The sequence below is a fragment of the Bos mutus genome, chromosome X, assembly GCF_027580195.1.
Source record: "Bos mutus isolate GX-2022 chromosome X, NWIPB_WYAK_1.1, whole genome shotgun sequence".
Taxonomy (NCBI): domain Eukaryota; kingdom Metazoa; phylum Chordata; class Mammalia; order Artiodactyla; family Bovidae; genus Bos; species Bos mutus.
In genome coordinates, this window is record NC_091646.1 from 113,819,293 (window position 1) to 113,829,542 (window position 10,250).

A 10,250-nucleotide genomic window follows, 5' to 3' on the forward strand; every position below is an offset into this window, starting at 1 on the left:
TTTTTTGTTGTTATAATCATTCTCCAAAGCCTTCACACTCTTCTGTCTCACTCACATATAAGGCACACATTATTAATTAAATGACAACATTATTATAGCCAGTAATTGAATTACCCCATAGCTCCTGCCTGCAGTAATTAACATCTATCAAAATAAAAGAGGAGGAGTTGTGTTGCCCTTATTACTAATGGTTTGGCTTCATGGGGCTTTGACCAAATTAGATAGAATCAAACTAACAGGTGATTGAATTAAGTGAAAGGCATCATCCTTGCATTGCCCTTATTTGTTTCCAGACATGAACAAATATCAAAAGTCAGCTTTCAGATCAGATCAGATCAGTTGCTCAGTCGTGTCCAACTCTTTGCAACCCCATGAATCGCAGCACGCCAGGCCTCCCTGTCCATCACCAACTCCCAGAGTTCACTCAGACTCACGTCCATCGAGTCAGTGATGCCATCCAGCCATCTCATCCTCTGTCGTCCCCTTCTCCTCCTGCCCCCAATCCCTCCCAGCATCAGAGTCTTTTCCAATGAGTCAACTCTTCGAATGAGGTGGCCAAAGTACTGGAGTTTCAGCTTTAGCATCATTCCTTCCAAAGAAATCCCAGGGCTGATCTCCTTCAGAATGGACTGGTTGGATCTCCTTGCAGTCCAAGGGACTCTCAAGAGTCTTCTCCAATACCACACTTCAAAAGCATCAATTCTTCGGCACTCAGCCTTCTTCACAGTCCAACTCTCACATCCATACATGACCACAGGAAAAACCATAGCCTTGACTAGACGGACCTTTGTTGGCAAAGTAATGTCTCTGCTTTTGAATATGCTATCTAGGTTGGTCATAACTTTCCTTCCAAGGAGTAAGCGTCTTTTAATTTCATGGCTGCAGTCACCATCTGCAGTGATTTTGGAGCCCAGAGAAATAAAGTCTGACACTGTTTCCACTGTTTCCCCATCTATTTCCCATGAAGTGGTGGGACTGGATGCCATGATCTTCATTTTCTGAATGTTGAGCTTTAGGCCAACTTTTTCACTCTCCACTTTCACTTTCATCAAGAGGCTTTTGAATTCCTCGTCACTTTCTGCCACAAGGGTGGTGTCATCTGCATATCTGAGGTTATTGATATTTCTCCCGGCAATCTTGATTCCAGTTTGTGTTTCTTCCAGTCCAGCGTTTCTCCTGGTGTACTCTGCATATAAGTTAAATAAACAGGGTGACAATATACAGCCTTGACGAACTCCTTTTCCTATTTGGAACCAGTCTGTTGTTCCATGTCCAGTTCTAACTGTTGCTTCCTGACCTGCATATAGGTTTCTCAAGAGGCAGATCAGGTGGTCTGGTATTCCCATCTCTTGAAGAATTTTCCACAGTTTATTGTGATCCACACAGTCAAAGGCTTTGGCATAGTCAATAAAGCAGAAATAGATGTTTTTCTGGAACTCTATTACTTTTTCTATGATCCAGCGGATGTTGGCAATTTGATTTCTGGTTCCTCTGCCTTCTCTAAAACCAGCTTGAACATCAGGAAGTTCATGATTCACATATTGCTGAAGCCTGGCTTGGAGAATTTTGAGCATTACTTTACTAGCGTGTGAGATGAGTGCAATTGTGCAGTAGTTTGAGCATTCTTTGGCATTGCCTTTCTTTGGGATTGGAATGAAAACTGACCTTTTCCAGTCCTGTGGCCACTGCTGAGTTTTCCAAATTTGCTGGCATATAGAGTGCAGCACTTTCACAGCATGATCTTTCAGGATTTGGAATAGCTCAACTGGAATTCCATCACCTCCACTAGCTTTGTTTGTAGTGATGCTTTCTAAGGCCCACTTGACTTCACATTCCAGGATGTCTGGCTCTAGGTGAGTGATCACACCATCGTAATTATCTGGGTCATGAAGATCTTTTTTGTACAGTTCTTCTGTGTATTCTTGCCATCTCTTCTTAATATCTTCTGCTTCTGTTAGGTCCATACCATTTCTGTCCTTTATCGAGCTCATCTTTGCATGTCAGCTTTAGAGTCCACTAATTTTTCCTTAAGAAACTTCTTCCTTCTAAGTGCAAACCCAGGAACAGGACTATGCTTTTAAACTGACAAATGGTGTTCTCATCAGACTATATTTAAGAGCTGTTCTACACCCAAGGAACTACTTAGAGATAAGTTAAGAATAACCAATTAAATCGAAAAACGATTCTGCAGCCACTGTACCGATTATGGGCATAACCAAGGAGCAGTTTGTATGCAAGAATACTTGTAATATCAGAATGGTGTCAAAGTCGGTCAATAGCTATCAATTTTGATTAGCGTAAAGCAAAACAGTAACACGAGGAAGTGCTGAGCAGGCCAAAAACTGAATCAAACGGAAGTTCTCTCATGAATAGGCAAACAGATGGTCTTCCAAACAGAGATGTGATTATATACAGAAAAATCAGTAAAAAAAAAAAAAAAATACAGACCACCCCCAAAATAAAAGAACTTTTCACCAAACCACTTCCCCATCAGTATTCAGAGCCCCGTGAACCAAAAAAATGTAATGAAATCTGTATTTGTAACAATATGCATGACAGCTGTACACTTCAGCAGAAACAGACGACTTTCCTTCTCTACCTGAATTCACAATGACAAAACCTGCCTTAACTGGAACCTTCCTCTCTTTAGACACTGTTCCCTCACTCCAGTGCACAGTCATGCATGCTGCTGTAGCCATCACTCACCAGTTAGCTAATGGCAGCTTAGCTGAACTTGTTCTAGCCTAGACTGCCTGGGATAGTTTAGGCTGTTGTGCTAGCTGAATGAGGACTAGTCCTATTTCCTCTCAAAAGTGTCCTGATTTGGAAGATAAATTAGGGGTCCTGTGGTGTCCACATCAAAGGATTCCAACATGTATTTTCATTCTCTTCTGATATGACATAATAAAGAGTTCCAAATCTCAGTTAGCATTCCTGAACATTTCCAAATTTCCTTTCAGATGTTCGCTCAGATGCTAGAGCATGGTAGGCTTATGGAATAGATTCAGGGGAGAAGAAATGAATTAGGGAATGAAAGAATATCTCCTGGTCCTCATACAAATTTGAGATAATTTATACATTTCTTAATTAAGATATTCTTCTCTTAATATGCAAATGATGGTCTACTAGATTGAAGGCAGGGATAAGTAGTATGCCTTTATTCTGAACTCTCAGGTGGCTCAGTGGTAAAGAAGCCGCCTGCCAATGCAGGAGAAGTAAGAGATGCAGTTTTGATCCCTGGATCAGGAAGATCCCCTGGAGGAGGGCATGGCAACCCACTCCAGTATTCTTGCCTGGAGAATCTCATGGACAGAGAAGCCTGACGGGCTTCAGTCCATGTAGTCACAAAGAGTCAGACACGACTGAAGCGACTTAGTATGCAAATGCAAAGCATTATCATGAAGCCAAGGTGCTTCCATGCTTAAAATTTCTTCAATAATAAAAGGGAGTTGTCCTTAAAGAAAAGCTGTACAAACAGCTCTTTAATTTCATCATAAATAATTTGAAAATCAAACTCTGTGACAACCTAGAGGGCTGGATGGGGTGGGGCGTGGGAGGGAGATTCAAGAGGGAGATAACATATGTGTCCTTATGGCTGATTCACTTTGTTGTATGGCAGAAACCAACACAAACTTGTAAAGCAATTATCCTCCAATTAAAATAAAAATAAAGCTGCATAAATATCAAATAAGATCAGGTGGATGTAAGAACATTCTAGAAGTCAATAACCTCACTTTTTCCTCAATGTAACAGTATTCTATCTGGCATTTACCTGTCTCAACAGGATCTTCTAAGCAATCATCCATCAAGATGATAAAGTATTGAAAGAGGCTGGCTACAAGAAGTAGTAGGCTCTTTGTACCTTGAGACATACCAGAAGAAAATAAATAACCACCTCTCCTGAGTGCTATGGACATTCATCTTCTGAACCAGCTGATTTTTCAAGTTACTTTCCAGCCATACAAACTCTATGATTTGTTGGAACTTTGAAATCTTCTGTAGGCAATAGGCTAATACAAATGATACAGCATTAAGTACATTCAAGGAAAATGCGACCTTGCGTAGACATAAATTTGCAAATGCCCAAATTAGAAAAATTAAGCTCACAAGCTTAAACAATAAAACAATTTATTTCTAAAAAATAAATTATAGTTACTCACTGGAGAAAACTTGGAAGACACAGATATAGCAAATAAGAAAAATCACTCACTTCCAACATGGTTAACATTTTGGTTTATGTCTTATGTACAACTGGATGACTAATGTATATACCCATGTAACTTCCACCAGAATCCAGAAGTAGAATATTTGCACTTCCCCCCAAAAGCCCCCTTGTGGCTCCTTCCAATCAGTCCCACCCTCCATAGGCAAACACTGACCTGATTGCCGTAACTGAAGAGTAGTTTTGCCTGCAAACTGCATAAAAATGGAATCCCACAACAAAATGCTCTTGAGATTCATTAACACTGCTGCATAGATAAGCAGTTAACTTTTAAAAAATTGCTTAGCCATTTCCCACCATATAAATATAGTGGCATTCCGTTGTATACCCCATTTTGTTTCATCTATTTCATATTGATAGCCAAAGTGTAGACGCAGTTGTAGAGGAGAGAACTGGAAAGTTCTCAAACCAGCCACAGAGATGAAAGCTGTAGTCCTCACTCACTTTCCTCATAAAGATTTTGGCAGGAAAGATCAACCAGACTTGCAAAGAAGCCATTCCCAGAACTGATTATAAAATTCAAGGACATCCGAGTGGCACAAAGGATGATGCTCTGAGGCACCAGCAAGATTCCCTGTAAGGACTGAAGCACTCATTTCACCAACTGCCAGAAGTCCTAGTGGCTGATGACCTTCTTCTGAAGAATGCTGAGCTACCAAGGTTCTAGTCCCTCCCTGGGAGAAGCCAGCAGCCAGTGAGTGGTCAGAATGAGGTACAAAAGCCAGGCCTCCTTTACCTCAAGGCAGGGTAGTTCTAAAGGGCTCTCCATTGCAAGATTCCCTGACTGGTCGATTGAAGCAGCCCGTTGCAGCTCTTCAACTTTTCCTTCTGCTTATTCACACTTCTTTCACCACTCATGGGTCTTGTTCCTTTGAGCTCTCTCCCGTCGAGCTTCTGCAAGCACATGTCACAGTCTCAGAACCGCTTCCTTGTGGAATCTGAATCACAACGAGCAAGTTTTGAAGTGAGGTAAAGTCTTCCAATTTTGTTCTTCTTTTTCAAGATTGTTTCTATAATTCTAGGTCTGTTGCATTAACATGTAAATTTTAGAATGGGGTTATCTATTTCTACCAAAATGTCTTCTGGCATTTGGATTGGAATGGTGTGGAGTCTGTGGATCAGTTTGGGGCTGAGGCTAATCTTTTTTCCCATATGGATATCCAGCTGTTCCAGGAATTTTTTGAAAAGATTATCCTTGCCTTCATTGAATTACCTTGGCATGATCATGTCATCTGCAAATAAGAACAATACAATGTTAAATGCAAACTATTATATAGAGAATGGATAAACAACAAGGACCTACTGTATAGCACAGCAAACTATATCCAATACCCTGTGATAAACTATAGTGGAAAAAATATGAAAAAGAATGTATGTATGTATATATATATGTGTGTGTGTGTGCACGCACGTGTATAAGAGAGTCACTTTGCTGTATATCAGAAGTTAACACAATATTATAGATCAACTGTACTTCAGTAAAATAATTTTTTAAAAAATACAATGTGGAATAGAAGTTGTGAGAGCAGATATACTTGCCTTCTTTCCAGTTTTTGGAAGAAGCATTTGCTCTTTCATCAGTAAATATGTTAGCTGTAGGTTCCCCTACCATGACCACCAAGTTGAAATACCATTTTTATTAAATACCAAATTCCCCTATATTCATGGACCTGTTTCCAATGAACTGTCTTTTCCCACAATAGCATCACCATGTTTTCATCACTATAGTTTTATTGATCATTTTTATATCAGGTAGATCAAGTTTTTCTTTTTTTATTATTTTCTTGGTTATTCTCCACCTGTTTATTCTTCTAGATAACTTTTAGAATACTATTTATTTGTGCAATTTTTGTTGTTCCTGTTTTTGCTTTCTTGCTGTCTGTGTTAGTCAAATGTTTTATTATTCCATTTTAATTCCTCTTTGACTTTTTATCTATAATTGTATTATTTTTATAGTTATTCTAAGCATTATTATATGCATCCTGAACTTATCAAAAACTATGTACATTTAACATTATACCACTACACATAAAGTATAAGACATTGTAACACTTGAATTCTATTAACCCCCCATTGTTTTCATATATATTATTAATGCCACAGAAAAATATCACTTTTGCTTTAAAGAGTAAGTTGTATTTTAAAGAAATTAAGATTAAAAACAAAAAGAAAGAGTCTTTGCATTTATGCAAATATTGATCATTTCCAGTTTTATTTATTCTTTTGTATTTGAGGTAGCCTTTAATGTCATTGACGCTGAAAACTCAGCCTCTGTGCACTGGCCCCAAATCAAATCTTGAAGACAGAGTTTTGGGAGAAGTAGGGAAGAATAGCTTTATTGCTTTACCAGGAAAAGGGGGACACAGTGGACTCCTGCCCTGGAAAACTGTATGTCCCAACCCAGGAGGATTTGATGAAGAGCTTTTATAGTAATGGTTCAGCGATGCGATTGGTAAGATTAGGGTATGCGCAGGGCCTTCCTTAATCTGGCCTTCCATAATCTGGTGGGCTCTGGATAAGATTCTTTGGTTCCTTTTATCTGGCCTCACGTGGTCTTCTCTGAAATGAAGAATGCTACATCTTGCATTTGCTGGGGGTTTTTGGTCTGCAAGGGTTTCCCAGGTGCCCCTAGTGGTAAGGAACCTGCCTGCCAATGCAGAAGATGTAAGAGACGCAGGTTCGATCCTTGGGTCGGGAAGATCCCCTGGAGGAGGACGTGGCAACCCACTCCAGTATTCTTGCCTGGAGAATCCCATGGACAGAGGAGCCTGGTGGGCTACAGTCCATGGGGTCGCAGAGTCGGACACGACTGAGCGACTGAGCACACAGCACTTTAGCTTTACAGAAGAGCTCAAAGATACCTTTCTGTGTATACCAGGACTCTGTCCCAAGGCTTCTTGGCTGCTCCTCCCTTGTCTCTGCATCCCTTCCCTTCCCTAATTAGCAACTGTTTGAGTCTGCCCTTTGGAACTTGGAGAAGGTCTTGGAGGCTGGAGTCTGTTCCTTACTAATAAGGAACAGGGCACCCACTCCAGTGTTCTTGCCTGGAGAATCCCAGGGACGGCTGAGCCTGGTGGGCTGCCGTCTATGGGGTCGCACAGAGTCGGACACGACTGAAGCGACTTAGCAGCAGCAGCAGCAGTAGCAGCAGCAGCACACAGAAAGGCTTCCGTGCCCAGGAGCCCCACAAGGTCTTGCTCAGTTTCACCATTTCCCTTGGGCCTAAAGAAATTCCTTTTTCATTTCCTGCACTTCATTTCTGCTTGGAACATATTCCTTCATCATTTGTTCTTCTCAAAATATATTTTTAATTTTTCCCTTTTATTTTTAAAAGACACTTTCTCTGGATATAGATTTGTGTTGGGTTTTTATTTTTTTTATTGAATATAGAATTCTAGTTGAATATTTTTTTCTTTAGGCTCTTTAAAAATGTCATCCCATGGTCTCTGGGTAGCTTTTATATCTGATGAGAAATCAGAAATAATTCATAGCTTTCTGATGTGTCTCCCTCCCCCAGGCTGCTTTTAAGATTTTCTCTTTACCTTTGGTTCTCCTCGTTTTGACTATAATGTGCCTAGATGTAGTTTTCTGTGTAGTTTTCCGTCTTAATGTCCACTGAGCCTCTTAGACCTATAAAGTAATGGTTTTCACCATTGGGAACTTTTCAGCCATTATTTCTTCAGACGTTTTTTTTTCCTGCTCCTTTCTCTCCAAACCTTCTCAGACACCAATTACACATATGTAAGATCATTTGATATTGGCCCACCCGTCATTGAAGGTGGCTCATTTTTTTTCAATCTTCTTTTCACCTTATTCTTCAATTTGGATACTTTCTATTGATTCTCTTTAAAATACATTTATCCTTTCTTCTGCCAATTCCAAGCTGCTGTTAAGCCCATCAGTGAATTTTTCACTTCTCTTATTGTATTTTACAGTTTTAGAATTTCATTTGGTTCTTTAGGTTTTATTTCTCTGCTTTAGTTTCCCAGCTGCCCAATCATTATAATAATTTTTTATTGAAATTCTTGGATGTGATTATAATAGCTCCTTCAAAGTTCCTGTCTGCAAATTTTCATCTGTTTCATTCACTGCTGCTTTTTCTGACCATAGGTCACACATTTCTGCTTTTTTTCATATCTTATAATTTTTATCATGTATTGGACATTGTAGATGACATGTGTTCGAGAATCTAGACTCTGTTATATCCTATGAAATATTGTTGATTTTTGTCTTACCAGGTAGTTAAATTACTGACTGATAACCTCGAACTTCTGGAGGCTTGGTTTTACACTTTCATAGGAGTAGATCTGTTTTGATTTGTCCTTAGTCTTAGGATTAATTTCTTAGTCCTGTGACAGTTTTAGCACCCTGGGCACGGCCTTTCTGGAGTTTCAGCAGAAATCCAATGTATTTGCCAAACCTATATAACTTGGCAGGACTCACACTCTAGACTGTCTCCCTGGTTATGAGCCAGAACTTAAATCTCTGACCACATTTTTGAGCTTTCCAGTTTTTGCCTTCCACCAGTATCCTTGGGTGCTCCCTCCTGATTCAGGAATCAGCCTAGGATGTCAGAGGAGGTTGTACGCATATTTGTATGAATATGAGAGATGCGGTTATAGGATTTAAGGAGAAATTACATGCAACCACCTCTGTGACTCCCTCCTTTCTAGAATTTTGCCACTCAAATTCCAGCCAGTCTTACATCTCCTAATTTGGTCTCCTGACAGCTCTAGCCAGTATGATGTCAGCTTTCTGTTTGAGTTTTAGCATAGACTAGAGATTGCCTTTTGAGGAAAATCTGTGTAAACTTGGATCTTACCCAGTGCAGTTCCCTTGTTTCAAGAGTCAAACCCAATTTCTATAGCCTTTTTGTCACTTCCTAGTATCCTCAAATAATTGCTTTGTTAATATTTTGTCAAATGTTTGCAATTTATACATGTAGGAGGGTTAATCCAATCCAAGCTACTCTGTCATCAGTAAAACTGGAATGCCTCTAAATATACTGTTTGATAACTTGCTTTATTCACTTAACGATTTAGCTTGAACATTTTCATTTACAGTTAGAATTTTCTTCTACAATGTAGCTTTTCAGATTTAAGCATATTTTTTTTTCAAATGAACCTCACTGCATTTGTGTCTGAACCATGGAAACTGCTAAAATATATAACTTTAGTTTCCTCATAAGATTATGATGCCAGTCTGGTTTGAGGCATCATGGAGATGGTGAGAAAATATTAGTAATCTTTTGTGGAAATCCAGAATTTCACAAGCTATTCTGCTGAGAGTTCAAATAACTGGTTGGTGATTTCTCTCTTCTGACTGATGAACCAACCTTAGGGATATTAAAAAACTGTGACTCGGGCTCTAAATAGAAACCTCCTCCAAAAAAAGTAAATGTTCCTTGCACCTCTCAGATATTTTCCATTTCTCATCATGTGCTCTCTTTCCCCACCAGTATTTTCCTCAGGGGAGCTCTAGGAAAAGGTGTAGGAAGAAAAAAAATTGACACTAATGGCAACCCTTTACCACACATCAGAGCCCACCGTTACTTTATATTTCAGACACGCTCCATGATTTACAAACACAGTAAAACAAGAGAGCTTGACAGGATGTACTGTCTGTGGGGAACTCTTCATACCTAATACTGACTTGTAAAATCCTATCATTCAGAGACAAACTGGGGTGCTTCTCTTAATACAGTTTTGGCAGCTCTCAGCACTTAGAGTAGATAAAAGTTTCAAGTATTAGTTATCAGCTCTGACAAGATTTATTTTCAGGTTTCATTTTTTAAATTCCAAAGTTTTTAGGCAATTCCATGTCCTGAAAAAGAAAATATCTCTGTACAGTTTATGCCTGTGTTTATTATTCACCACGGAGAGTAAACTGCTGAAATGAACACTGCTTTTCCTGGATTATTATTCTGCTATTGGGCTTTTAGAAGTGGAGCTGTAGTGGTCTTTACTCAGGCCACCGGAGCCTTTGCCTTCAAAATCTAAGCATACAGGAAAAAACAAGATTCCCCAGG